General features: G+C 38.5%; 1 protein-coding gene and 1 pseudogene across 3 annotated transcripts in view; one reads left to right on the forward strand and one right to left on the reverse strand.

Annotated features, from left to right (window-relative positions):
* The window catches only part of NUP35 (nucleoporin 35), a 429,947-nt gene that overhangs the window by 244,576 nt on the left and 158,501 nt on the right, over positions 1-26,870 (reverse strand). The window contains exon 12 of one of the 3 annotated variants that reach the window (XR_011387210.1): positions 2,944-3,152. The exons of the other annotated variants lie outside the window; for them this stretch is intronic. The gene's annotated coding sequence lies outside the window, so the exon portion shown is untranslated. The remainder of the gene's footprint in view (positions 1-2,943; positions 3,153-26,870) is intronic. 3 annotated transcript variants of the gene reach the window in all.
* LOC127491521 (epithelial cell adhesion molecule pseudogene) overlaps positions 16,503-26,870 on the forward strand; it is a 66,594-nt pseudogene continuing 56,226 nt past the window's right edge.

Consider the following 26,870-nt stretch of genomic DNA (forward strand, 5'->3'; position numbering starts at 1 on the left):
CAAGCTGACTTGCCCCAAATGGTAGAGTTAGAAACATACCAGGGGACTCCAATTTAATCCCATCAAGGTGGCATGTACCAATGCCATCTCACTAGTCCAAGTGATCAATTTCAGTTCGCAATTGATCATAATGAAAGGACTAAGAGTCAAAGGGAGCACATAAGCAAGTCTAGTACCTGCTAACACTAACCGATAGAATAAATAAAGGGGAGAGTGATCCAACATGGGAAGTCAGATACTCAGCAGACTCATAGAATGGAAGATGTCCTAAACAGCACTCTGGCCTCAGAATCAGCCCTAAAGGCATTCTGATCTGGCTGAAAAGCCCATGAGAGTATTTCAGGCATGGAAAGCCAAGACACTCTGGCAAAAGATCTCTGTGAGTGAGATCTCAGTGGAAAGAACAGGTCTTCAAAGAAGGAGGTACCTTTCTCTGAAGGGAGGAGAGAACCTCCACTTTGACTATGACCTTGTCTAAACAAGATAAGAGTCGGAGAACTCAAGGGGCTTCCATAGCCTTGGAAACTCATGACTGGAGCATAGGGAGATTACTGATGCCATAGACAGGAGTGTCAATTGGTAAAGTCAACAACAGGAGTCACTGTGCACTTACTCCTCATGTAGGATCTCTGTCCTTAATGTGCTGTGCATTGAGATTTAATGCTATAACGAGTACTCAAATAATATATTTCACTTTGTGTTTCTATGGGGGTGCAAACTGTTGAAATCTTTACTTAATGCATACTAAACTGATCCTCTGTAAAAAAAAAAAAAAAGAAAGAAAGAAAAGAAAAGAAAAGAAACTATCAACTCCCAACTTGACTCTCACTGGGATTAAACATGACAATAGGTCTGATCTGATTTCATCATCATTAAAAAAAATCATCTATTATTTTTCACTTTATGTTTCTGTGTGGGAGCAAACTGTTGAAATCCTTACTTAATGTATACTAAGCTGATCTTCTGTATATTAAGATAATCGAAAATGAATCTTGATGTGAATGGAAGGGGAGAGGGAGTGGGAAAGGGGAGGGTTGTGGGTGGGAGGGACGGTATGGGGGGGAAGCCATAGTAATCCATTATTCGTACTTTGGAAATTTATATTCATTAAATAAAAGTTAAAAAAAAAAAAACCACAATATTATTAAAAGTTATTTTTAAAGTATTAGAGATTAACCTTTATAGAGCTTCTATATCTAATTTTTTATTAATTGCTAAGTAATTTCTAGAAACATTTTATCATTTTTACCAACGAAAAGAAACTATTACTAGCTAACAGATCTTCAATGACAAAGTATTTATATACTACATATACAGAGAATATATATATATATATAGGAAGAAAGAATACAGAATAGTGTATATATATATGTATATGTGTGTAAGTATGTGTGCAACCATTATGTTTATTTAAAATATATCCTGAATGTAATTAAAAATTAATAATATTGAAGAATGGGCTGGAAGAGGGAGTAGGAGATGGGATAGTCTGCGGGTGGGAGGGTGGCTATGGGTGAAAAAACACTAAAATCCAAAAGTTCTACTTTTGAAATTTATATTTAGTAAATAAAATTATATATATATATATATATATATCCTGAATGATAAGATAGTAATATGTGTTGTGTCCCTCTCCCCTCCACCATGGGTCTCAAGATACACAAGTGGCAGAGTTTTGAAGGTTACTAATAGAGCAGAAACCAGAATCTCACACTCATAGAGTGCCAGGAGAATTGATAGGACCTTGGTTGGATGACAGTGACTTCATGATCCTTCAGGGAAGATGGAACACCACAAGTCAGGTGTCCCAACCCCAGGAAAAATTCCCATCCTGAGCTTGTACAAAATTTGTAGAGCCATCTGTTTAAGTAACCAAATGGGACTAAAGAGCAAAGAACTATTTCCCCCTGCCCAAAAGCTATAAACAATAGTAATTTAAGTACTGTAGACAAAATTCATACCTACTGCAAAGTTGTAAAATGTAGTTGCTTAAAGCTGGAATGACTGCATGTGGGAGAAGGAAACTCCCTCTGTCTGTCACACTCTCCAAACCCATCCAGATTATTTCAAAGAGCTGAGATGTAAATTTCCCCTCTCAAAAGAGTTATGAATATGTGTGGATAAGTTTATATATTTATCCTTTATGTGATGAATTAAAAATTGTACTTCTGGAAGGGGAGAGGAGCGGGAAAGGGGAGGGTTGCGGGTGGGAGGGAAGTTATGGGGGGGGGGGCATTGTAATCCATAAGCTGTACTTTGGAAATTTATATTCATTAAATAAAAGTTTAAAAAAAAGTGTACTTCGACAATTTTAACTCAATATGAAGTTTACTAATTTTGTTAATGGAGTTTTCTCACCATGTAAATTAATATTTGGAACATATGGAGCTGGCTGGGGGTTCAACGTAATACATAGTCCCCTCAGCCATGCTTTGAGAAAGCCAGGAGACTATTGTAAAAAGTTCATCAACCTATGAATTGCTTTTTACATAAATGCAGCTTTGTTCTCACCAGTCGGTGTACAAATGAAACTAATATAATTGTTCAATTGACCTAAAAATTCAAATCTGTACAAAGGGGAAAAGAAAGAAGGTGACATCATTTAGAGCAAAGTAGTTTTTTGAAAAAACTGCTAGAGCCCTAACGTGCAGACATGAATAAAATGAGTCTGGACAAGATGGAGTCCTGGATTCAACAGAAGGAAGACAAGAAAAGAATTAGAGTTCTGTACACTGTTAACCTCCCCCATCCAGATGGCTTGGACCCACTGGAAAACAGGAACCATGGTGGTTTATATCAAGAAATTATATGGTTCTTTCTCTACCTTTCTTTTAGGTGAGGTATAAAGAGAAAAATAAACACACCAAACATGAAATTTTGAAATTCCAACCAAAGGGGCATTGTATTTTGTTGAAATAAACTATAGATGAAGAACGAAGAGACCTGAGTTTAGACTTGACATCTTCTCCAATCACAGCCAATTTTCCCTGGTGAAAGAATTTCAGTCACTTGTTGGTGATGATCTCTAGAAGTCTTGCTCTTTGGTCTTCCCTTCTTGCTCCACTGAGACTCCTTCTGGGCCTATCCATCTGCTTCTTCTACCAGCACAGCAATATCAAATAAGGCAGTTACACACATAACTGAGCCTTAACCTTGCAAAAAACCAGGTGAGCAGATTAGGGTACCATTTGTTTGAGACTTCATTTACTCATTCATCAACATTTACTCAATTGAGCATCTACTATGTGCCAGCAACTCAAGGCGCTGGGAATACAGTGGTAAACATGGAAGATGCAGTCTATGATGTATTATGGCTTACAGTTTAACAGAGGAGGCAACTACAAGTGTGATACCTGCTATAAAAGAAACTACAAAATACAATGACAGAGCCAATTATAATAAATGCTACAAAGAAAAATAATGTAAAGAAAAATACAGACCACTGCTTTTGAAACTACAGTTATACTCATTAGCGACCATGATATCAATTTACTGGCTGAAAAAGCTCATGAGAGTATTTCAGGCATGGAAAGCCAAGACACTCTGGCAAAAGATCTCTGCGAGTGAGATCCCAGTGGAAAGAACAGGTCATCAAAAAAGGAGGTACCTTTCTCTGAAGGGAGGAGAGAACCTCCACTTTGACTATGACCTTGTCTAAACAAGATAAGAGTCGGAGAACTCAGAGGGCTTCCATAGCCTTGGAAACTCATGACTGGAGCATAGGGAGATTACTGATGCCATAGACAGGAGTGTCAATTTGTAAAGTCAACAACAGGAGTCACTGTGCACTTACTCCTCGTGTAGGATCTCTATCCTTAATGTGCTGTACATTGAGATTTAATGCTATAACGAGTACTCAAACAATATATTTCACTTTGTGTTTCTATGGGGGTGCAAACTGTTGAAATCCTTACTTAATGCATACTAAACTGATCCTCTGTTAAAAAAAAAAAAAAAAGAAATTATCAATTCCCAACTTGACTCTCACTGGGATTAAACATGACAATAGGTCTGATCTGATTTCATCATCATTTAAAAAAAAATCATCTATTATTTTTCACTTTATGTTTCTGTGTGGGAGCAAACTGTTGAAATCCATACTTGATGTATACTAAGCTGATCTTCTGTATATTAAGATAATCGAAAATGAATCTTGATGTGAATGGAAGGGGAGAGGGAGTGGGAAAGGGGAGGGTTGTGGGTGGGAAGGACGGTATGGGGGGGAAGCCATTGTAATCCATAAGTCGTACTTTGGAAATTTATATTCATTAAATAAAAGTTTAAAAAAATAAAAAAAATTTAAAAAAAAAAAGATAAATTCACAAGTTCGTTAAAAAAAAAAAAATTTACTGAGGCAAGACCAGCCTGCTATTATTTAAGATAAAATGAAATAAAAAAGGAAATATTAGAGTCTATCACATGTAATAAGGGGAAATATTATTTAAAGAATTAAATAAGCCAGTCCCAAAGGGACAAATACCATATGTTCTCCCTGATCTGTGACAATAGAGCACCTAAAAGGAAACATGTAGAAGTGAAATTGACACTATGAGAAGCAATGACTTGAACAGCCCTTGTCTTGACTGTCAAGGAACAGTTTAGTATTTTTTTTTATTATTTTTTTCTACTTAATACCATTGGTTGAACACTTTACTTAACAGAATTAACCATAGGTGTATAAAGTCAATTGAAAATAGATCCCAGTAAAAAATAAGAGTGGGAATAAGAGAGGGAGGAGTTGTAGAGTTTGGCACACATTCCCATAGACTTACTCCTATGGGTAAAGATAAAAACTTGCCATGTGACTCCAAATCTCATTAAACTGGATGGTACTAATGCTATTTTACATGTTAAAGTGATCATATTAAGTGTGCAGTTGATGAAATAGATAGGATTAAGTGTCAAATGGATCACATAAATAAGACCAAGTGTCTGGAAATAACAATAGATAGAATTAAAAGAGAGAGAATGTCCCAACAATGGAAGCAGTCCACACAGCAAACTCATAATGACAAATGCCCTAAACAGCACTCTGGCTTCAGAATCAGCCCTTAAGGCATTTGGATCTGGATTAAAAGCCTATGAGAGGGCCGGCGCCGCGGCTCACTAGGCTAATCCTCCGCCTAGCGGCGCCGGCACACCGGGTTCTAGTCCCGGTTGGGGCACCGGATTCTGTCCCGGTTGCCCCTCTTCCAGGCCAGCCCTCTGCTGTGGCCCGGGAGTGCAGTGGAGGATGGCCCAGGTGCTTGGGCCCTGCACCCCATGGGAGACCAGGAAAAGCACCTGGCTCCTGGCTCCTGCCATCGGATCAGCGCGGTGCGCCGGCCGCAGTGCGCCGGCCGCGGCGGCCATTGGAGGGTGAACCAACGGCAAAGGAAGACCTTTCTCTCTGTCTCTCTCTCTCACTGTCCACTCTGCCTGTCAAAAAAAAAAAAAAAAAAAAGCCTATGAGAGCATTTCAGACATGGAAAGTGAAGACACTGTGGCAAAAAATGTTCTACATGAAGGATCTCTGTGAGTGAGATCCCAGTGGAAAGAAGAGACCATCAAAGAAGGAGGTACCTTTCTCTGAAGGGAGGGAAGAACTTCCACTTTGCTTATGGCCCTGTCTACTGATGAAGTCCGTGGACTCAAAAGGCTTTCATAGCCTTGGCAGTGCATGTCAAGAGCCTCAGGTAATCATTGATAACATAAATAAGATTATTTGTTAATTGTTAAATCAACAGCAGGAATCACTGTGTACTTACTCCCCATGTGGGACCTCTGTCCTTAATGAGTTATGAGAATTGACTGTAAATCTTGTTTTCAAACAGTACCATATACTTAGTATGTCTGGGCGCAAATTGTTGAAATGTTTACTTAGTATGGAGTTGGTCTTCTGTATAAAAAGTTAATTAAAAATGAATCTTAATGAAGAATGGGATGGGAGAGGAAGTAGGAGGTGGGATGGGAGTGGGAGTGGGATGGTGGGTATGGGGGGAAGAACCACTATATTTCTAAAGCTGTACCAATGAAAATTGTATTCATTAAATAAAAGCTTGCTTAAAAAATGAATTAACACATAGACGAATGTTGGAGTGTGATGAAAAATGTATATATTCCTATGGGCTATGGTAGGCCACTGATTTAGATACACCACAGAGACTATAAAAGATGAGTTTATCAATGCTTGCTCCATTCACACTGCTTCAACAGAGCCAAGTTTGCAAAACCTGACTCCACAATCTTTGAATATGTTGAACAGTCAGGGATTTGCATCTGTCCAGCCAGCAAATTACTTACAGCCAATAAGACTTATTTGTAAGGATTATGGCAGTCTCTACCCCCCCTTTTGTAGATGATGATGTTTAAGCTAAAAGATCATGTAAAGTTGATTCCAAGGTGGTCATATAGATCCTTGTCCAAGATTAAGAAATTAAGGAAGCAGACTGAAAGGGAGGAGAAAACACTCATAGAGAAAGAAACACAGAGTGAGAAAGCTCAGTTCTTGACTTTAGGAATAGAAAATCAACTTTTATTTGCTATTCCACAATCCATGAAGATCTTAGCATTTTTCAGTGACCACTCCCCCACACACAAACACACAAATTTCACTTGAGCTATTTGAATAAGATAATAGTCTTAAAACTAAATGTATCTGATAAGAGAAAAAAGTATAAATTAATGTCACTTTCTAATTCTCATTAATGTCAGTGATAATATATTCAGAAAAAATAAAGCAGAATAACATTTGTTTTAAGTCATCAGGAAAATAAACTAGTCCTTAAGAAAGTTTTTCAGTCATTTATAGTATAATATGTGGCTTGAGAATTTTTCAGCCTTGTAGACCATATCCTTCCATAGGAAGTGATTTTCTGTATCAGTTTCACAGCATTCTCAGTAATACAGTGATCCATTGTAAGATTCAGAACAGAGAAACTGACTCCCTTCCTGGTCACTCCTATGTTGATGATATATCAGCAATAATCTGAGCAAACAAAACTGAGAGATTGAGTATTCACCCACAACAGAGCCTGTCTGTTGCCTTTGTGAATGGCAAATAGCTCCAAAATGGAGATGCCACTGATACATGATACCCTTGTTTACGTTCACATTGAGTTTTTATTTGCTACTTGAACTTCATTATAACCAACAACCATTGAGGAATATAAAAGCATGCATGCCCCCTTTAGTCATTCAGCCACATAATGAATTTCAACGAAACTCAAAATGGAGAAATTCAATAATTTGCATTACTCAGAGAGGGCCCTTGAAATGAAACCTTACCTTTTATTAGAATAAAGTATAATCCACATTAAGAGGTAACCTGGAAATGTGTACACTCAATTGAGGCTAAAATTAGACCTACTCATTTTTTTCTGTGCTTATGAAATGTAAATCAAAGACATGAAAATCACTGAGTAAAACACATGCAATGTTTTCTAAGGACAGGGGATGGGATGTATGAATTAATCCAAATAAGAAAAGGTAATTTTTCAAGTTGAATTCTGAATACAATTTCTTGACAACCTAAAAGAAATCAAGGAATATAAAAATGTAAAGTTAAGAATATAAAACTGTAGGAAAGAAAAAGAAAACGTCAACTTGACAAAATTGGTAACATAAATTTGGGTATCAACCATAGGTGAGCATTCCATCTTACGCAACAAGGAACACGTTTTTAAATCTGATATTCTCAGCATTGACCTTTCCTTAAACCTCATCTCACCTCACCCATGCCCAATTATTCTATTTAAATGTTAATATAACAGAAATACATCACTTTATTGGAAGAACAGTGCTGATTTCCAAATCTAGCAAACGATCCACCCAAGCATTTTCTAGTAAAAGGATCATATAGTACATTAAGGATCCAGTTAAAGGGATTCCTCAACATTCATTTAACCTTCAACCCACACTTCCCTACATTATATTCACCTCTCTAAGACATCACTGAACACAGAATCTAGATTTTCAACAATTTTCAGAAGGACATTTCAAGTTAACTAAACACATTTCAGATCTTCAAAGAATTAAATGTCTTTATAATAATTATTACATTTCTCTTTTCACACAGAATGGGAAAATAAAAATGCATACATAGCTCTAGTATTAATGCAATTTAAGGGGAAAATTACAATTTCTAGGAATATTGAAAACAGCACTTCTTTAGCCAATCACACACTCATTGGACTTAAATTCTATGTTTATACATCTGAAGGAAAAGAAATTAAAGAATATGTTCGCAAGGCTGAAAATACCAACAGTTCCTTAAAGTCGATATTTTATAACACTGTTTCAAATATCTGGGAGAGGAAACCTCTTTAAAACACGTGGGTCTTTCTCAGATGCCACAAGTTCTGGTAAATCATCTATTAATTCTTTTTGACTTTGTTCTTGGATAAAGGAACTCACTTTTACACTAACTCCCTGGGCTTTCCTCCATTTCTAAAATATTGGTTCTTTCCCCTTTTTGTTCAGAAGCCAAATGATTAGCTTCAGGCTCATGACTGATTTCCCATTGTTCCATTTACTTTAACCTTTCTCATTGCACCAACAATCTGGACCCCAGAGGGATTTGTCACAGTTCCCCAATTCTGTTTCTCCCTTGGTAGCATTTTTTTATTTGATTTTTCTTTTTCTTTACTTTTATAAAAAGAAAACTTCCTACTTTAACACTTCCTGTTAAATTGCCCTTTGGTTATGAGAAGAGGAAAGGATCTTAACTTCTTTTGACTTGTAATGTTGACAAAGAACACTGGTGCTCATTTCTTTCTGTTATGGACCTGAGAAGTGAAGATACTTTTAAAAATGATGTTTCCTTTCATTCTGTATTTAAATCTATTCATCATAACAAACTTCAGTTCAATTTGCACATGGGATATCTGTCTTTAAAATCGCCTACAAAGTAAGAACAATTAACAACTTAAAAATTTTCTAGAAGTAGAGGCAAAAAGGATATTTTGATCTCAAAGAAATGTGATTTTTTAACAAAGTGCATTCAATGGTAGAACAAATGCAACCCTTAAAATCATTCCTAATGTGCAATTTGTTGTAGCATCCATACTGGCAACAGTGAAAATAACAATCAGCTACCACTTTTTGAGACCTTTCCATCCTCTAGTCAGCACTAACTAGAGGTCATAATTAATCTTCAAAACACTCTGTGAGGCCTATGGTCCTTAGCCTCCTGTTTCACATGTCAAGGATAGCTTCAGAGGTTGCTTAATGTCCAGCATCAAACTCTAGTGTAACTGGAAGACCAGGATGCAAGAACAAAGTCAGACAAAATCTTTATTGGACTCTGCACCATTTGAAATCTATGTGATTTTTACATAAAGATCTCACTTCAAGAAAACCATATCACTTCTGCTACAGTTTGTGAGCCTGTATTTTGCAAGACAATAATACAGCAAGTAAAAATATTTACCTCTAACACCTATTTTGGGGAATAGTGAGCACAGTCATATACAGGAAATCTTTCAGAGGATTAGACAACAAAATTCAAAGATTGTATAAGAGTCATCTTATAAATAGTTGCCAACACTATTCAGAACTTCTTGGGAACAGACTTAACCTAGCAGTTAAGATATCCATGTCCCGTATAAGAACACCTAGGTTTGATTCCCAGTTCCAACTCCTGACCCCTGCATCCTGCTAATGTACACACTAAGAACAGTGGTGATAGCTCAAGTAATCAGGTCCTTGATACTCATGTAAAAAACCTGGTCTACGTTCCAAGCCCCCAGCCTTGATCCTGGTCCAACCCCAGCCATTATGGGTATCTAGGGAGCACACCAGCAGACAAGAGTGTGCTCACTCCTGCTCACTTACTCTCTCTCTCTCTCTCTCTCTCTCTCTCAAGTAATTAAACTTTATAATAAACATTTCTAACTCTACCATTGGGGGCAAGTCTGATTGAGCATGTGCTGAACTGTACATCTCCTCTCTCTCTTATTCCCGCTCTTATATTTAACAGGGATCACTTTGCAGTTAAATTTAAACACCTAAGAATAATAATGTGTTAATTAAAGAGTTCAACCAATAGTATTAAGTATAACAAAAAAATACTGAAAGGGATAAAGTATTAAGTTGTTCCTCAACAGTCAGGACAAGAAATATTTTAAACTATGTCTTTGTATTGTAAAGTGTTGATGTAAATCTTTTACATAATTTTAATAATTCAGTTCCATTTAACTTATTCACATATATTATCATACTACATGAACTAAATTATTAAAATTATGTAAAAGATTTACATCAACACTTTACAATTCAAAGACATAGTTTAAAATATTTTTAAAATTTATTTACTTGAATCTTGATGTGAATGGAATGAGAGAGGGAGCAGGAGATGGGAGGGGTGTGGGTGGGAGGGAAGTTATGGGGGGGAAAAGCCATTGTAATCCATAAACTGTACTTTGGAAATTTATATTTACTAAATGAAAGTTTTTTAAAAAATTATTTACTTCAGAAAGAGAGATAAATCTCTAAAATAAAAGAGTAGGCTACACTTGAAATAGAAATTTTATTTTATGTCGGGGAACGGGACAGCCTGGCCAGCTGTGCCCCTCCCGACATGTACAAGCACGAGAAGTTTAGTGCTGGGCTTTTTCCACCCTGCCCGTTGCTAACCGCAAGATCCTGTTTTGACTTTAAGCATCCTGTTATTGCATGTTCCCCACATTTACTAAGTTTTGTTGCTTGCTGATTTGGTAACATGTTTTCCGCATATCATATATAAACAGGTGGACGGTGGGAGGGAGAGATATATAAGAGGGTTGGAGGAGGCGAAGGTGGCGGGCGTACGCGACATGTAACCAGAGTCTGCCGAAAAAGAAAGTGGAAGATGAAAAGCCGATAAACGCATCTGGTGTCTCCGAGGTCTCGCCAGCGTTAACCTATCTGGAAGGTGCACACCCGCAACTGGTGCCATGACTCGGATCACTGCGACGCAGAAAGAAGGTAAGAAAAAAAAAGTCTATAGACGAGAGTCTAGGGGAAAAAGCCTAGGAATACTACGGTACAATGGGGAACACACAGTCCACCACGAAAATGCACCTATTGATTAGCCGCCTTTTAAAGGCAACAGGGACGCCCGTAAAGAGTGTAGCTGTGTGCAATTTTACTAGGATACTATATAAAACTTGTCCTTGGTTTGTTGAAGAAGGAGATTTATCACAGGTTCGGTGGAGACAGGTGGGACGTGAATTGCGAAATGCTGGAATCAAGGAGGGAGTGATCCGCTTGTGGTATCTGATAGATACTGCCTTACGGTCAGAGGATGACCAGGTTGGGGAACTCTTAGATGAAGGCTCTGAACTACTGGAGGAGCTCAGCGAAGACTCCCGTGATGGTAGCGAAAAAGGAGACAATATAGAGGAACAAAGGATGGAAGCAAGCAGAGGAGCCTGACCAAAAGTGAAACATCTGCAGCTGGAATCGCCTCCACTATACCCGGAGTTGCCCTTAATGCCCTCCGCTCCTCCTTACGAACCGCCCCCTCATCCTATGCACTGTTGCTGTTTTGCCGGCAATGCTTCAAGCAAGATGAGGCCCATAGTTCTAGAGTCTGGGCCGGAGAAACAGACTAGAAGGCAAAGACTTGAAAACGAAAGTGCTCTTAATGACGATGAAGCCGCTTTTCTTATAAATACTGGGGAATCAACTCCCAACCCACTGCAGCGCCTGAAACCAAATTGGGCAGAGTTCTTTAACCCCCATCAGATTTTTCCAGTGACCGAAGACCACCAAGGAAATCGCGGGTGGACTCCGGTCGACTTTACAGCATTAAAAGAGCTGCAAAAGGCAGTGACTCTACGGGCCACATGCTAACTTCACCAAAGCTATCCTAGGAACCTTAGGCACTCAGGGCCTAGTCCCTGAAGATTGGAGAAATGTCTGCAAGGCAGTCCTTTCAGGGGGAGACATCCCTACCTTTATGAAAATTTGCAGAGATGTCATGGATGATGTTGCCTCTGGAGCTCATGCTGCTATGGCAATGGCTAAGGCCAATAGAGTGAGTGACCGCAAATGTTTTGCTTGCGGCCAACCTGGACATGTAAAAAAGGAATGTAGACAACATAAGCCCAACAAACGTCAGCCAGGATTATGCCCTAAATGTGGGAAAGGTAATCATTGGGCCAGTGATTGTTATTCTAAGACTGATAAAGCAGGAAACCCCATTCCCCAAGAGTCAAAAAACGGGAGAGGGGCCCCAGCACACCAGGGCCCAAAGCAAAATTGGGTGCGCCAGCAATCAGAAAAGGGGGATCAGGAACAGTAAGCTGTTTCGAATTGCGGCCAACGGAGTCTCAAAAATTAACTCCAGCTATGGGTCCTCAAATCATTGATGTAGTCCCTACTAAAAATTCTCTTCCCAATACTGGCTTCGGACTAGTGATTGGACGAGCCACCAATTTTCAGCGCAGACTCCAAATTCTGCCAGCAATAGTAACTTTCCCCACATGCAAACCTAAAGTTATTGTTCAAGCCACCTTAGGTGCAGCTATCATAGATAATGACAGACCCCTAGCACAACTACTATGCTGGGAAAAAATTAGAGATCAGAGAGCTAAACAAGGAAGTAATTTTGCAGCACTCTCCTTATCATTGGAAAACAGACCACTTTGGCCTTTTGTCATTCAGGGAAAAAAAATACAAGGCTTGTTAGATACGGGGGCTGATGTAAGTATTATAGCCGCAGACGACTGGCCTCCCTCCTGGCCAACATAAGAGTCAGAGAATACACTGGTAGGGTTGGGTACTACCCATGCTCCACCTAGGAGTGCCAGCATCCTCACTTGGACCGACAATGAAGGCCATTCTGGACAGTTCCAACCATATATCTGTAAGCTGCCAGTTACCCTGTGGGGACGAGACGTCCTACAGGAACTAAAACTTACCTTGACTAATGAAAAGGGATAACAACAAGGATCACAGGCTGCGTGGCACATTATGACATGAATGGGATATAAAGGTGGAGGCCCAGGAGCTAGGGAACAGGGTATTACAACGCCCATTAGTCCAAAAAGAGAAAAGAACAGGCATGGACTGGGTTTCCAGGAGGGGCCACCGCACCACAGCCAATCCCTATAACTTGGCTCTCCTCTAAGCCAGTGTGGATTTTGCAGTGGCCCCTTACAGAAGAAAAATTGGCTGCTGTAAAAACCTTAGTAGAGGAACAATTAGGGGCAGGACATCTTCAGCCATCTACTTCTCCTTGGAATACTCCTATCTTTGTGATTAAAAAGAAATCAGGTAAATATCACCTACTTCATGATTTAAGAGCTATAAATAAACAAATACAACCTATGGGGGCCACTCAACCCGGCCTCCCCGTTTTAACAATGCTACCTAAAGAATGGAAACCAATAGTAGTTGATATAAAGGATTGTTTTTTCTCTACCCCCCTAGCCAAGGAAGATAGACAACGTTTTGCCTTTACAATTCCCTCTATAAATCATATAGGACCCAATGCTCATTTTGAATGGACGGTATTGCCACAAGGAACAACTAATAGTCCCACATTATGTCAAATATATGTTGCTAAGGCTATTGCACCTGTAAGAAAATTATTTCCACAAATGACAATAGTACACTACATGGATGATATTCTATTGGCTGCTCTCAACCAGGAAGAATTAGATAAAGCCTTCTTTGTGTTAGAGCAATCCCTAAACAATTATAATCTTATCTTATCCCCTGAAAAGATTCAACGAGTTCCTGCAGTACAATATTTAGGACTACGGATTACCCCTACCACAGTAAAGCCTTTTGATTTTAATATCTCCACTCATCATGTTAAAACCTTAAATGACTTACAAAAATTGTGTGGAAATTTAAACTGGATTCGGCCTTATTGTAAAATGACTACTGAAGAAATGCGCCCTTTGTTCCGACTTCTGGAAGGCAATACACACCTAAATTCACCCAGACAACTTACAAAGGAGGCAAAAGCAGTATTAAAAAATTTTGAACAGCTCCTTAAGAGCACCGCTATGCAGTGGTGTGACCCCACTATGCCCTTAAGTATTTTGGTGTTCATACAAAGCCATTATCCCCATGCTTTACTCTGGCAAGAAGGACCATTGTTGTTTATATACCCACATAACCATATGCCCAGATCTATTACCTCCTATGCGGAGGCTATGGGAAATTTAGTTTTACAAGCCATCCACCGAGTCGTAGAAATTGCAGGGAGAAGACCACAGTCCTGCATTCTTCCGTTAGAGTCTGTTGTCATTCAGGAGTGGGCTAAGGAAACTTGGCAATGGTCCCACATCACCATCACCCTTGACATAAGTGTAGATAACCATTATCCCAATCATCCCTTTATTAGATTTTGCGACACGGTACCCTTACACTATTTTAAAAGAGTTTATTCTAATCCCATTCCCAAAGTACCCATAGCTTTTACTGATGGAGCAAAAGGAGGTACCGGGGTGGCTATTTTACAAGGTCAGGTGCATCATGCAGTTACTGCATCTCCCTCACCTCAACATGCAGAGCTAGCTGTAGTGGCTAAGTTATTAAGTATGGCTGAGGGTCCTCTTAATATCGTTTCTGATAGCTTATCTGTTGTTAATGCTGTTAAGAGGCTAGGCTCCCCTTCGTTAATATCCAAAAGTTCTACAGTGTTCCCTTATTTTGAACCTGTTCAGCACGCTTTATTTAGGAGATTGGATCCCATTTTTATCACCCATATTAGAGCACATACCTCTCTGCCAGGTCCTCTCACCGCGGGAAACGCCCTTGCCGATCAACATTCCCGCTTCCTTTTAGCTTGCACTGCCATGGAACAGGCAACGGAATATCACAAACTTTGGCATGTTAATAGTAAGACCTTAAGTGTGAGGTTTAATAACCCTATTCGTAAAGCTAAATCTATTGTCCAAAATTGCGAAAAATGTGTTATTCATCAGCCTGTTACTATGCCCACTGGAGCTAATCCCCGGGGCCTTTATCCATGTCACATTTGGCAAATGGATGTAACGCATATCCCTGCCTTTGGCAAGCTATCCTGTGTCCATGTTATAGTGGATACTTATTCAGGAGTAGTTATGGCTACTGCCGCCACCAAAGAGCCCACCTCCCATGTAATGCAACATATGTTACAATGTTTTGCTTCTTGGGGAATTCCTAATATAATAAAAACTGATAATCGACCTGCTTATACTTCTAAGGCTTTTGCTGAGTTTTTAGCAACTTTTCATATCTCTCATTTAACTGGCATCCCATATAACCCTACTGGACAAGCCGTTGTGGAACGCACTAATCTGTATCTGAAAAATTTTGTATTAAAACAAAAAGGGGGAATAGGGGCACTATCCCATTCCCCTAAAGACATTCTCAATCTCGCCTTAGTCACCATAAATTTTTTAAATAAAAAAGCTGATGGTCTCACCCCGGCAGAACGTCATGTAATCTCAGAACAGACCCCCAATAGTAATAAACCCCATGAACCGACAGAAGCTCAGCCACCATTAGAAAAATGATTATGTGGAAAGACCCACAAGATAACAAATGGAAAGGCCCATACCCATTAATAAGAAGGGTACGAGGCGCTGTTTGTTTTCTCCCACAGGAAGAAAAAAATCCAATCTGGACTCCAGAAAGACGGACAAGAACAATAGAGTGGCAAGATGATCGTGATCCTACTCCTACTAATAATGATGCCACTGTCACCGACGATGGCCAAGCTGGATGAGTATTGGGGTCTCTTGAGAGCCCTACCTCTCCCTCTACCTGTTTCTAATTCTTCTAACCCTCTGCCAGTTGTGTATTTGCATAACTCTACCACAGGTGAAAGATTCGGAGTGCCTTACAACAGTCTTGTCAATTCTTCCCATCAGAGCCAGGTTAACTTATCCATCCACCTTTTGGGAGCGCTATGCTTCCATAAGCTTAAGTTTGGCACAGATCTTTGTGGTTATAATCATACCGGCTTTCCTACGCCATGTATTAATTTGGCCACTTATTCCATGGGAGATGTTATCAACTGGAATGAGTCAGGTAGTTCTTACACAGCCAATATTACAGGGGAACTTATAGCCTTTCAATCTGAATCGCTACCTCTCAGGTGCCAGGACAGGAGTTATTTCCTCATGTGTTAAAGGAAAATTAAATGAAGCGGAAACACTGGTGGTTGTGCGGATTCCTATTTGGGTTCCTGTACCAGTTGTGGCATCTGAGAAGGACTTCTCTCTGGCTGTTCGACACAGGAGAGACTTCGGAGTCACCGTGGTCGTCGTTGCAGTAATTGCGGCGTTATCAGCTGGTACGGCTGCTATTGGCATGGCCGTGAGCCAAACCTCCACACTGTCCACACTTGATAGCATCACAAGATCTACCGCCCAGGCACTTGATGATATACTGCTATTCAGCTGTTAACGAATGGATTTATTGCAAGATCAGGCCTGGTTGGCATACCCTGTGTTATTCGATCCACTGCAGTTTGTGTTACCACATACCTCTACAACCACTTTTCATTTGCCGCTAATCAGTCCCATCTTTTGGGTAGCATGTTAAATGGTAGTTGGAATCCAAATAAACAATGGGCCGCTTTTATAGGGTTGGCTCTTGTGCTTATAACAGGATCAATTATTGTTCGGATCTTGCAAGGGCTGTTCAGGCGTCAGAGTAATATGCAAATGGTGGTTAAACAAGCCATGCTAACATTCAATAACCAGTACCCCATGCAAAATGGACAGATTCAGGTGTGGCTGAATCTGCTGGACTGGTAGTCAAAGACGGGTAAGTTCTGAGAGGTCTTCAAGGCAACCTAAGACAGGGCATGAACGCTTCCTCCACACCTCATGTTCATGTGCCAATGACGGGTAAGCCCGATAGATGCTCTTGGCACAGTAAGACAGGCACAATAGCACTCCATTTTGCAAAGAAATAAGGGGGAGATGTCGGAGAACGGGACAGCCTGGCCAGCTGTGCCCCTCCCGACATGTACAAGCACGAGAAGTTTAGTGCTGGGCTTTTTCCACCCTGCCCGTTGCTAACCGCAAGATCCTGTTTTGACTTTAAGCATCCTGTTATTGCATGTTCCCCACATTTACTAAGTTTTGTTGCTTGCTGATTTGGTAACATGTTTTCCGCATATCATATATAAACAGTTGGACGGTGGGAGGGAGAGATATATAAGAGGGTTGGAGGAGGCGAAGGTGGCGGGCATACGCGACATGTAACGCGAGTCTGCTGAAAAATAAAGTGGAAGCTGAAAAGCCGATAAACGCGTCTGGTGTCTCCGAGGTCTCGCCAGCGTTAACCTATCTGGAAGGTGCATGCCCGCAATTTTATTTATTATTTATTTTAACTTTATTTGAAAGAAAGAAAGAGCTATCTTCCATCCACTGGTTCACTCTTCAAATGCCTACAAAGGCAGAGGCTAAACCAGGCCAAGGTCAGGAGCCCAGAACTCATCCTGGGCCTTCCACATAGGTGGCAGGGACCCAAGTACTTAAGCCATCTTCTGCTACCTCACAGTGTGTGCATTAGCAGGAAGCTGGAATCTGGAGCAGCTTGGACTCAGACCTAAACACTCTGAGATTAGCTGCAGGCATCCCAAATCACATCTTAACTGCTACACCAAATGCTTGCCCCTACAGTAGAAACATGAAAGCTGAACACTGGTTTCCTAAGATTCTAATTCTGATTTTATTTACTTATTTCACCATTAAGATACAAAAGATAAGGGAATTTTGGAAACAATTCTAATGACTATGGACTACCTTTCATCTACAATTTATCTCTTATTTAACACTCACAAAACACAAAGTGGGGTGGGCATTTGAATTATTACAAATTAGTTTTGAAACATAAAATATGCTGATTCTAGTTGATTTTATCATTAATTTTAAGGTCATCCTAGAAATTTCTATTTATTTAATAAGTATTATTTAATAAGTACTTATTTAATTATGAATAAGTATTATTTAATAAGTTCTTATTTAATAAGATCTTCCAATTTCTTAATAGTTATATCCCTATAAATCAAGGAATTAACTTTTCATTTTTTGTAATAATGGAAAATTATTTTCCCAGCTCCCTCCCTTCCTCTTAAGGTTTCCAAGTTAAAACAATTGTTCCACTATACCCCTTCTCTTTTCCTATTTAAATGTTTATGGTATTAGCCTATTTTTAATAATAATATGAAGGTGAGCTTGTAGCTTAAATATCTTAAAAAATGATAAAAGCAATTAGATGTTGAGGAATGAAGGACTTAAGAGAGAAACAGAGCCATATTTACTTGCCAAAACATTATTTCCCACTACACAACCAAATGAGGAGATTTTAAAAGGTTTAACTGATGTCCTGGGCACCTCTGAGCTTCACAGCATAATATTTCAATAAGCAAAGCTGCAAGTAGATGAGATACATATGGATTATGTTTCCCTTGAAATTCTCAGGGTTTTAAAATCAAACAGATAATGCGCTTTGAGCTTTCTTATAATTCTCCTTTCTTGTGAAATGCAATGACCCTGAATATGGAAGATCTCTCCCTCACCTAGGACTATGAAACAGTCTAGAAACTCTAGGCACACATAGCAGATCAGTGACTTCGGGACATAAAAAGATCTCATCCACCAAATCTACACTGTATATTCAGACTTGTAATCCAAGCCCAAGAGACCCAGGGGAAAGGAAAAAGGAACACAGAAAGGAGCAACAGAGGCCAATGAGACAAAAGTGCACAACAGCTTGTGAGGATTTCTTTGCACTAACAGTGAGTCAACAATTCTCCACCTTGATGATCCCTGAATATTAAAACAACATGAATCAATCTGATTAGGCTAAGAAACAATATTAAAGTAGAATGTTTCCTTATGTTTAATGTCTATAAATAATACATTTAATCAACTAAAAGCGATATATCTATATGGCAAAAAACCTTCTGAATATATTCTATTAAACAGTGTCATGGAATAAATAAACTAGAATTTATACTAAATTTTTTAATGTTAAGTGAATCCTTAGGAGAAGAATTGTACAAACTAGTGGCATGAGAAAAAGCCAGTGGCATAGGAGCTATACACAAAAGCACTTCAGGAAGAAAAATGAATGGGCATTGTAGTCCACTATGATGACCTGACTATGCTATGAGCAGAGTTGCAAGAGATCTAAAAATGCATAGGACCTAGCACTGGAAAGATAAATATTTTCAGAGTCTACTATGTTCCAGGAGCCATAGCCATAACACATAATTGATCTCTTATCCTAAAATCAGCAGCAGCATCTCTGCTACATAAATGAAGGGCCCGGGATTCATGGAGAACAGGTCAAGTCACAGCTACAACTCAGGATTGCTCTGAGTATTAAGAAACAACACATACAATGTTGTTTAAAAATATAAACCACATGCAAACACACAAATATAATAGTTCACAAATTTGCAGTTATTTTCTGACTCAACATGCCATATAAAGCACACATATTCCTCTCTTCTAAAAGTTCTTTGAAATAGTACAGGTACACAAAAAATAATAAATCCTTGGCACTCTGCAGTTAAGAGATGATGCCTTCTACAGATATAACATTCAGATTTTTTCACAAATTTCTGGAAGATAGGAAAAAGAACTATAATTACAAACTCAGCCTTACAAAAGCAAAACAGTTCTGCTTACATACATGGTATGGTTGTAATGGAGAATGTTGTCATTCTCTCTGTTGGAACAGATGTACATTCATGAGGGTTATAGTGTTCATTTCCAGCTGGAGCTCTAAAATCTTTCCACTCAACACAGTGAAAGATTTGTTTGGGAAGGATCACTAGTGTGAGTTGTTTGGGCTGGGGCCATAGGCAAAGCAAGCCTGCAGGAATTCCAAATTATCTCAATGGACCTCCAAGAAGTTAACTCACTAAAGATCACACTTTTGGCGGAACTATGTCCCCTCCTCTGTCAAACCATAAATTGAAATCCTAATCCCCTGTACTTTAGATTGTGCTATTTTTAGGAAATAAGATTTTTAAAGGGCAAAATAGCTTAAAATGAAGTCATTTGAGTGGAGCCTAATCCAACTTGACTGGTCTCCTTATAAAAGGAAATTAGGACAGATAGGCATAGGGGGAAAACAGGTTAAGACAAAAAGACAAGAAGGCCATCTCCAAGCCACCAAAAGAGGCCTCAGAAGAAATAAACTATGCTAAAACTTTAATCATGGATTTTCAGCATACACAATGTGATAAAATTAATTCTTGTTGTATAAGTCACCCAATCTGTGGTACTTTGTTATGGTAGTCCTCGCAAACTAACACAATCACTCTCATATCACTCCCAGTATAAAATCCCCCTAACATGAAAACTGTGAGAGTTAGTTCCGCGTCAGCTCATGGAACCCCACCAATGAAACCTAAAGGAGAGTCCACAGTCAACCAAACCATTCAATATAGACCTTTTGCAAAGCTATTTAGAGGAATCAATATGCTTCATTTCAAAAATAAAATTTCAAAACAAAAACCTAATGGTCATCTAAGAAAAATATAATGAAAATGAAAAACTAATTCTGAATGAATTAAAAATGAACAGAACAAATAAATAAAAATGATGCAGAGCTACAACCTTAAAATTAGTATCCTCAGAATGTTTAAAAATTTTATGAAATCAAGAGCCAGTTTCAGAACAGAGAGCTATCTGTTTTGGAATTTCTTGTTCAAAATCTGCCAGCTGCCTGTTTCCTTAGGATCTGGACAGCTAGGAACATTATTAAATGAAAGGAAAAAAGAAGATCACAAAAAATAACAGGGTAGATGAGTTTCCCTTGGCTATATCACCATAACAGTTTCAAAACAGTAACAGGAATTCAACTAATAGCAGAGCCATGGTATAATTCTGATAAGAGATAATAGTTTATATATGTAAAGGAATTACAAATTTTAAATCACACTATAACTGATAATGCAAAGAAAATGCCATTTGCTTATTTTATCTATAACCATTTTGGCCTAGGTTCCAACATGTTTGTAAGCAATCACTTTGTAAATGGATAATGACAGGTAGTCAGGTAGGTAGATAGATGATTAGATAGATAGAGCTACAGATAAACTGATTTGCTAAATGCTGGAATTTGTAGAAAACAGTATAATTCAACATATTAAGCAGTTACTTGATAGCACTTTTTACAGGCTGCATCAAACTGCTATAATACAGAAGTATATTGCTAGTGACTTCAGGTCCAGATCTGATTTTGTGTTCCATCAACTCTAGCTGGCTACAACCCAGAATCCTTTGCTTCATCTACCACCTGCCCATGGGTCCAATACAACATGAAGGGTCCCATGTTAGGCTGTCTAGAATGCTACTAAGATTCCACACAGGAAATCTAAATGTTCTATGTAAGATTTCCAATAGGAAATCTAAACTTCAAACACCTACTCCACCTTACCCCCTTTTTATTAATAAGTTTACTTTTATGGGGTTCTGTATAGAGTTGTATGTAAGAGAACACAAGATACAGCCCCTTTTAGTACTCTAATATACAGAAGGCAAATGGGTATAGCTCTATGAGAATGCTTTGCCCTTACCCACATATAACAAACCTCCCTCCCGAGGACATCCATATCTGGTCATGCACACCCTCTTCTTTACTTTTTCCTAAGAATCTGAAAGGACAGACTCTTCCCAGTTCTTTACCTTATCTATACTACTTTTTTAAAAAGATATATTTAATTATTTATTTTAAAAGTCAGAGTTATAGAGAGACAGAAATATCTTCCATCTACCAATTCACTCCCCCAAGATGGCAGCAATGGCAAGCGCTGGGCCAGACCAAAGCCAGGAGCTTCATCTGGGTCTCCCCCATGGATGTCAGGGGCCCAAACACTTGGACCATCTTCTGCTGCTTTTCCCATGCCATTAGCAAGCAGCTGGATCAGAAGTAGAGTAGCTGCAACATGAACCAGCACCCATATGGGATGCCATCATTGGACACAGCAGCTTTCCCTGCTACAACACAGTGCTAACCCCTTATCGAAACTTCTGGTACATAATACCCTCTAGAGGAGCCTATCAAGTCCAGATCTTGATAAGCTAAAAGGAAAGCTTTAAGTTAAATACTACTACTTTCTTCTCGAATTTACCCTATCTTTCTGAAACCAAACCAAGATCCAGGGTTTCAGGGACAAGTAGGATCGTGTACTTTAAAAAAAAAAAAAAAAGAATATTTTGTTTACTTACAAATGTTAACCCTTAACCCTTAGTCATATTTCAAAATATAGATTCATTCATTCTCGAACTCACATGCCAACTAGAGTTTCCCTGGTTCTGAAGCTGTAGATAAGTACCACTGGAACTCCTGTCCATGTCCTTTGTAATTTCCAAAGCCTTCTGAACTAAGAGTTCTGTGAAATCTCAAGACTTTTCTTTGGGGTACCTCACTAATTTCCTGTTTGTCTTGAATCCTTGTCCTTTTCTCTCCTTTCTGTGATTTCTGTAAATATTATCCACTGCTGTCAACCCAAATATAGAACACAGCCCCATTTCCTTAATTTCCTCTACCTACTCTCAACATGGCACACATGTCAGCTATGAGTAATAACCTTGATGAGTATTTTAAGATAACAGAGAAGACAAGGGAGTATCAACATTGAAGAAAATTTTAACTTAAATAATTGTTTCCTTTTATAAATTACTGACTTTTCACAACTCAGATTCCAATTTTACACTTTTATTCAACCATTTCACTTTGCACAAGCTGCAACACAAAAGATTTTGCTTCACTTTTTACAGAAAGAATGCATCTCTCTCCAGCACTTACCTCTAATTTATGAACTGATAAATAAAAGAGCATATATACATATAATAGAACATTATTCACTATCAAGAGGTTTGAAGTACTTATATATCCTACAACCTTGAAACACTGTCAAGTGAAAGAAGCAATCCCAGAAGACCTAATATGAATAGATAAATCCATAAAAACAGAAAATAGATTAGTGGTTACCTAGAGTTGATAAAATTGGGGATAAATGGGAAGTGGCTGCTAAATGGATATAGATCTTCTGTTATGTTGTGATGATATGTTAGAAAATGGACTGCAATGATGGATGCCTGACTGAATATCCTAAAAGCCACAGAATGGTACACTTCAAGTGGGTAAAATTTATGTATATAAATTTATCTGAAAAAGCTTTAATAACACAAACAAACAAACAAGTACTTTCAACCAGCATTCCCTGCTGACAATTGTAAAAATTTTGTTGCCAAAGGGTATGCAGCAGGTAGGCAACTATCATTACCAAAGGGTATCTTGACAAGATTTATTTCTCTCCAGGAGTGTGGCATATTATGATGGTTCCTACACTGATATTTGTGATTTAATAACATCACCAACCTCCATTTGGCATACAGGTTTAGTTCATTCCCACCTGTTCCCCTCTTATCTCTTGCTGTGATCCCTATTGTTTTGTTCATTCTATTATTAAATAAATCTGTCTCATTTCAAAAGCCTGTGCTTTGGCTCATATTGTACAACAACAAGCCCTAGGAAACTTGGCTTTTTGTGCTTATCCCTGATATCATTTTAATGGACCTTGGCAAACTATAGGTAGACTATTTTCTAAAAGATTCTTTTTTCAGAAGTGATGTGGAGACATTAAAATATCAGATAAGGTATTTTTAAAACATTAAATTTTCTCTTTAAGCTCTTCAAAATTATAAGAGAATCATTTCTAACCTATGGCAAAGCCAATGCGCCTCACCAGAACATTAAGATCAAGTGTTGAAGTAATATTTGAATTCACTTTTTAATCACAAAAAGTATGTAATAAATACATTTTCAAATTTATGATAATCAGTGTAGGCTTATTTTAGCATTAATATGAGCTTAGGAGGACAAGTAATAGACCCAGTTCTTCTCTCCATACCAGGGTAGCCAGGAAAATGGAAATCTGAGTCTATGTGAGGTGCTCTTAGGAAATAAAGGGCAATGCTAGAGTACAGAATGGGTAAAAACTGCATCTGAAGCAAATTACAAAGCAGATAATCAGGTCCCTAAGGCAGAGCCTAGAGAAAGTCCCTAAGGTAATTAGATACAGGAGGTGAGATGTAGTGGGACAGTTTTTTAGGACTTCTGTAGCCTGTCTAAAAATAGTAAAAGCATCCTGAATTTTTTTAATCTTTTTTTTTCTTGAGTACCTAGTATGTAGTAGATTCTATGTCGATGCATAGTTCTCAAAATCTTAAGTGAAAATTGGAAATGCAACTCCCAAATCTTCAAGCCTGAAAAACTATTCCATCTCAAAGCTCATATTCCTCCCCTACATAATAACTTTAATTTATTCCTTCCTCTGACCTTCATATCAGCCAGAGGTATGAGGAGACAAAAGCATCCACTTCAGGCACGATTTATCACAAGTTCCCAAATAAGCCCTTTATAAATTCAGTAGGAAAAAGCATAGAGTGCCAGGTTCAATAGTATCCACAGGTGAGTGTACGGTAGTGCTCAACAAGTATTTTTTGATTGAAATACGGATTACTGCAAACGTGAACAAACTGAATCTTTACAACCATTCCTATAAACTACCACAAAATACAGATTTAAGAAGAGTTGGCAAAAGACTGCTTAACACTAATGCAATAATAATACTGCTATAAAACCAGTCATATTAATCTCTATGACCATTCAGAACAAAGACCCCCAACTGAAAGTCAGACATTGTAATTATGTGGATCCTGGCTTTCAGTTATACCCAAAGCACAGTAATGAACAACTCTAACCATTTCCTCACACGGTTTCTTTAGGGCTTCCTGAGTGATGGCCAACCAGCCATGAAAATTCCATGAATACTTTATATTTAAAAACAAACAAAAATGTGGAATTCTTTTAAAAGAAGTCAAAGAACATCTGTGTTTTTTTCCATTTTGGAACTAGAAATGTTCATTATAGTATTAATTTTGCATAATGTTCCTAGAAGAATTTATCTAGACTAGAATTTCCATGCTCTGTTAGTATATTAAGAGAAAAGATTTACAAAATGTATACAACATGCAAATTCCTTTAATAGGTAAAGTAAATACTACTGATTTTTTTGAAGATTTATTTTTATTTAGTTGAAAGGCAGAGTTACAGAGACAGGAGGAGAGGAGGAGAGGGAGAGAGGGAGAGAGGGAGAAATGGAGAAAGGGAGAGAGGGAGAGGTGCTCCATTCATTGTCCAAATGGTTCACTCCCCAAATGGCCACAATGGAAGGGGCTAAGCCAGGCCAAAGCCAGGAGCCAGCAGCTTCTTCTGTGTCTCCCTCATGAGTGTTGGAGCCCAAGAACTAGAGCCATCCTCTGCTGCTTTCCCAGGCACATTAGCAGGGGGCTGGATCAGAAGTAGAATGGCTGGGTCTCAAACAGGTACCCCCATGGGATGCCAGCATTGCAAGAGGAGGCTTAACTCGCTATGCCACATGCTGGCCCCAGTACTACTGATATTGTTGACCATTTATGTACAATTATTCTTAACTAAAAATCATTTGTAACATTGTTCCATATATTAAAACTACAATGAATTTTTAATGGTCAGCTTTCATTGTGACAGAATCAATAAAATCTTGCTACTTTTCTAATACATAATTGTTGACAAAAAGCATTTGAACTATCACATATATTCTAATAAACAATCATACACTCTAAAAACTTAGTGAATGGGGAGCAAATTTATGAGAAACAAGATGGGAAAGCTTTTAAGTGGAAAAGCAAATAGGTATGTGTAATTGGAAGCTGATTATCTCAAAATCAGGTCAGTACTTAAGAGTAATTCCAACCATAAACACAGTGGAGTAATTTTTAATCACATAGAAAAAAATCAAATTCATAGTTTATAACAAATAAGGAAAACATCTGAAACTCTTTAAGTTGCCCATTTTTAAACCATAGATGATACAAGTGACCTACAAGGGCTATTTGAACAGTTTCTGACTCTTTCTTTTAAATCTAATTTTATTAGCTGCTGCTACCAAGGAACACATCAAGTTAAAATAAAAAATGTCATACAATGTGTCCTTCAGCATAAAATCACCAAAGTGTTCTATGTTATTAACAACAAGCATCTTTATTATTCATAGAGAACTTCATCTCAGTGCCTTTGAATGAAAAGGGGTTAACTTAGTGAACAGTGTCCTCCATTTATTGCATATATTCTCTAAAGCCCTGGACATTTCCAGCTGACAAATACAGACACAGTTTTCATTTCAGAAACAACATTAGTTTGCTGCATCATTGGGTGAAATCCAAGCATTTAGTCAGGCTTGTTTCCCTTGCTGCCTGGCTTAGCACATGTAATGAGAATTATGTCTTTCACTTCTATGCCAACTTGAATATATTAGATTCAAGAATAACAGAGTCAGCACTATATCAAGATAGACATGCCTGCTGAAAATAATCTAATGCGTCCTTACACAGGTGGCATTCAACTTCTAAGTGTTGTAACTAATGAACCATAAAAATCTAGTGACAGACTACAGTTTTATATTAGTCTCATAAAATTTCATAATTCAAAATGTTCAGCCCATTTGTCCTTTTTTAACCCATTTGTTTTTGAAGCAGAAGATTACCAAATAATGTATTCAACTATTTTTGCCATTTTGAAAATAAATACAGGTGCCAGCACTGTGGTGTAGTGGGTAAATCCACTGCCTGCAGCACGAGCATCCCATATGGGTGCCAGTTGGTATCCCGGCTGCTCCTGTTCCAACCCAGCTCTCTGCTATGTCCTGGGAAAGCAGTAGAAGATGGCCCAAGCCCTTGGGCCCCTGTACCCATGTAGGAAACTGGAAGAAGCTCCTGGCTCCTGGCTTCAGATCAGCCCAATTCTAGCCTTTGAGGCCATTTGGGGAATGACTCAGCAGATGGAAGACCTCTATATCTGTCTCTCTCTCTCTCTTTCTTTCTCTCTCT

Source organism: Oryctolagus cuniculus, chromosome 3 (assembly GCF_964237555.1).
Source record: "Oryctolagus cuniculus chromosome 3, mOryCun1.1, whole genome shotgun sequence".
Lineage (NCBI taxonomy): Eukaryota > Metazoa > Chordata > Mammalia > Lagomorpha > Leporidae > Oryctolagus > Oryctolagus cuniculus.